Raw genomic sequence first — 4558 nt, 5'->3', positions numbered from 1 at the left:
CCTGTTACTCTACTACCTGTTAACCTATTACCTGTTAATCTATTACCTGTTAACCTATTACCTGTTAATCTACTACCTGTTAATCTACTACCTGTTAACCTATTACCTGTTAACCTACTACCTGTTAACCTATTACCTGTTAACTTACTACCTGTTAATCTACTACCTGTTAATCTATTACCTGTTAATCTACTAACTGTTAACCTATTACCTGGACACTGCCTGCTATAACTACCAGTGTTTCATATTTAATCCTACTAGGAAACATAAAGCATTGGTGCTTTTATAAATCAGGAGAGAGGAGTAGTTAAAGCCACTGTTATGTTATAAATTATCAGTATATATTTTATAAGTCATATATGTGTCTGGAAATCTATTGGAGGGATGCAACACTATTTTTTCACGAGAAAGTTCATAATTTTGTGTTTTTTTGTTGATGGTGGTGGAAAACGCCGCTCCAGGATCTCCAATAAGTGTTGAATTGGGTTGAGGTCAGGAGACTATGGCTGCGTTTACACTTTTTTGCCACTAATTGGGCTTTTTGACCAATCACATCAGATCTTTCCACATCAGATATTTTTAAGATCTGATTAGTCAAACTACTAAACAAAGCCTGAAATACACACAAACACACACACGCACGCACACACGCACGCACACGCACGCACACACTTTTTTAAACAACCTGTGTGCCTTTGGAATGTTAATTGCTTAATTAACTCAGAAAACACACCTGTGTGGAAGCATCTGCTTTCAACATACTTGGAAATGTATCAAGTATTTCCTTTATTTTGGCAGTTACCTGTAAATCATTGAAATATAGTAGATTGAGGGTGACAGGATGTAGAATTCTAATCTAGAAAAAGGACCTATTTTTGTAGCATGTGTGGACGGGAAAGTAATGATACGCTAAAGGTCAATGAGTGTATGTTTATGCATTTTCATTGTTAATGTATATAAAAATGGTAAATAACGTTACATATTTAAGTGCATTGATCAATTTGTTGTGTATTAAATGAACACGTAAAATGTTTGTCTCATTTAGCTGGTATTTTTCTTCAATCTAATTCTGTGAGTGATAGATTTAGAAGAAGTGTATTTGTGTTAGGAAGCATATAGGCAATATGAAATACGTATGAACAGCACATCAAATAATTATATATTATTCACATTTTCACAAATAAACAGTACATACAAATATTTAAAATGGTCTACAGCCTTGATTTCTCAGAACAAGAATAGACTGACGAGTTTCAGAAGAAAGTTCTTTGTTTGTGGCCATTTTGAGCCTGTAATCAAACCCACAAATGCTGATGCTCCTGATACTCAACTGGTCTAAAGAAGGTCAATTGTATTGCTTTTTTAATCAGGACAACAGTTTTCAGCTGTGCTAACATAATTGCAAAAGAGTTTTCAAATGATCGATTGACCTTTTAAAATGATAAGCCTTGGATTATCTAACACAACGTGCCATTGGAACACAGGAGTGATGGTTGCTGATAATGGGCCTCTGTACGCCTAAGTAGATATTCCATAAAAAAAATCTGCCGTTTCCAACTACAATAGTCATTTACAATATTAACAATGTCTACACTGTATTTCTGATCAATTTGATGTTATTTTAATGGACAAAACGTTTGCTTATCTTTCAAAAACAATGACATTTTTAGGTGTGCATATATATATATATATATATACAGTGGGGCAAAAAAGTATTTAGTCAACCACCAATTGTGCAAGTTCTACCACTTAAAAAGATGAGAGGCCTGTAATTCTCATCATAGGTACACTTCAACTATCACATTGTAGGATTTTTTTATGAATTTATTTGCAAATTATGGTGGAAAATAAGTATTTGGTCAATAACAAAAGTTTATCTCAAAGTTTGTTATATACCCTTTGTTGGCAATGACAGAGGTCAAATGTTTTCTGTAAGTCTTCACAAGGTTTTCACACACTGTTGCTGGTATTTTGGCCCATTCCTCCATGCAGATCTCCTCTAGAGCAGTGATGTTTTGGGGCTGTTGCTGGGCAACACGGACTTTCAACTCCCTCCAAAGATTTTCTATAGGGTTGAGATCTGGAGACTGGCTAGGCCACTCCAGGACCTTGAAATGCTTCTTACGAAGCCACTCCTTCGTTGCCTGGGTGGTGTGTTTGGGATCATTGTCATGCTGAAAGACCCAGCCACGTTTCATCTTCAATGCCCTTGCTGATGGAAGGAGGTTTTCACTCAAAATCTCACGATACATGGCCCCATTCATTCTTTCCTTTACACGGATCAGTCGTCCTGGTCCCTTTGCAGAAAAACAGCCCCAAAGCATGATGTTTCCACCCCCATGCTTCACAGTAGGTATGGTGTTCTTTGGATGCAACTCAGCATTCTTTGTCCTCCAAACACGACGAGTTGAGTTTTTACCAAAAAGGTATATTTTGGTTTCATCTGACCATATGACATTCTCCCAATCTTCTTCTGGATCATCCAAATGCTCTCTAGCAAACTTCAGACGGGCCTGGACATGTACTGGCTTCAGCAGGGGGACACGTCTGGCACTGCAGGATTTGAGTCCCTGGCGGCGTAGTGTGTTACTGATGGTAGGCTTTGTTACTTTGGTCCCAGCTCTCTGCAGGTCATTCACTAGGTCCCCCCGTGCGATTCTGGGATTTTTGCTCACCGTTCTTGTCATCATTTTGACCCCACGGGGTGAGATCTTGCGTGGAGCCCCAGATCGAGGGAGATTATCAGTGGTCTTATATGTCTTCCATTTCCTAATAATTGCTCCCACAGTTGATTTCTTCAAACCAAGCTGCTTACCTATTGCAGATTCAGTCTTCCCAGCCTGGTGCAGGTCTACAATTTTGTTTCTGGTGTCCTTTGACAGCTCTTTGGTAAATAAATTCATTAAAAATCCTACAATGTGATTTTCTGGATTTGTTTTCTCATTTTGTCTGTCATAGTTGAAGTGTACCTATGATGAAAATTACAGGCCTCTCATCTTTTTAAGTGGGAGAACTTGCACAATTGGTGGCTGACTAAATACTTTTTTGCCCTACTGTATATATACATACATACATACATACATACATACATACATACATACATACACACAGTTGAAGTTGGAAGTTTACATACACCTTAGCCAAATACATTTAAACTCAGTTTTTCACAATTCCTGACATTTAATCCTAGTAAAAATTCCCTGTTTTAGGACTGTTAGGATCACCACTTTATTTTAAGAATGTGAAATGTCAGAATAATAGTAGAGAATGATTTATTTCAGCTTTTATTTTGTTCATCACATTCCCAGTGGGTCAGACGTTTACATACACTCAATTAGTATTTGGTAGCATTGCCTTTAAATTGTTTAACTTGGGTCAAACGTTTCGGGTAGCCTTCCACAAGCTTCCCACAATAAGTTGGGTGAATTTTGACCCATTCCTCCTGACAGAGCTGGTGTAACTGAGTCAGGTTTCTAGGCCTCCTTGCTCGCACACGCTTTTTCAGTTCTGCCCACACATTTTCTATATGCCTGAGGTCAGGGCTTTGTGATGGCCACTCCAATACCTTGACTTTGTTGTCCTTAAGCCATTTTGCCACAACTTTGGAAGTATGCTTGGGGTCATTATATCCATTTGGAAGACACATTTGCGACCAAGATTTAACTTCAAGACTGATGTCTTGAGATGTTTCAATATATCCACGTAATTTTCCTTCCTCATGGTTCCATCTATTATGTGACGTGCACCAGTCCCTCCTGCAGCAAAGCAACGCCACAACATGATGCTGCCACCCCCATGCTTCACAGTTGGGATGGTGTTCTTCAGCTTGCAAGCCCCACCCTTTTCCCTCCAAACATAAATGGTCATTATGGCCAAACAGTTCTATTTTTATTTCATCAGACCAGAGGACATTTCTCCAAAAAGTATGATCTTTATCCCCATGTGCAGTTGCAAACTGTAGACTGGCTTTTTAATGGCGGTTTTGGAGCAGTGGTATCTTCCTTGCGGAGCGGCCTTTCAGGTTATGTCGATATTGGACTCGTTTTACTGTGGATATAGATACCTTTGTACCTGTTTCACACAAAAAATAACATTAGCTATGCAGCTGTAATTAAATTTAAAAAACACACTGAATTATTATTAAGATCCCCTCTTGACCTGGCCTATTTGAACTGGTCCTTTGTGTTGGTACATAATCTAGGGTGAACAACATCATACTGCTACACGTAGATCATCCGTTCACTTACTCTGCATCTCACAAAGACACGGCAGTTGGAACCAAAAATCTCCAATTTGGACTCCAGACCAAAGGACAGATTTCTACGAATCTAATGTCCAGTGCTCGTGTTTCTTGGCCCTAACAAGTCTCTTCTTATTATTGGTGTCCTTTAGTAGTGGTTTCTTTGCAGCAATTTGACCATGAAGGCCTGATTCACATAGTCTCCTCTGAACAGTTAATGTTGAGATGTGTCTGTTACTTGAACTCTGTGAAGCATTTATTTGGGCTGCAATCTGAGGTGTAGTTTAACTCTAATGAACTTATCCTCTGCAGCAGAGG

This window comes from Oncorhynchus clarkii, chromosome 17 (genome assembly GCF_045791955.1).
Source record: "Oncorhynchus clarkii lewisi isolate Uvic-CL-2024 chromosome 17, UVic_Ocla_1.0, whole genome shotgun sequence".
NCBI lineage: Eukaryota > Metazoa > Chordata > Actinopteri > Salmoniformes > Salmonidae > Oncorhynchus > Oncorhynchus clarkii.
This window is presented reverse-complemented; position numbering follows the sequence as displayed.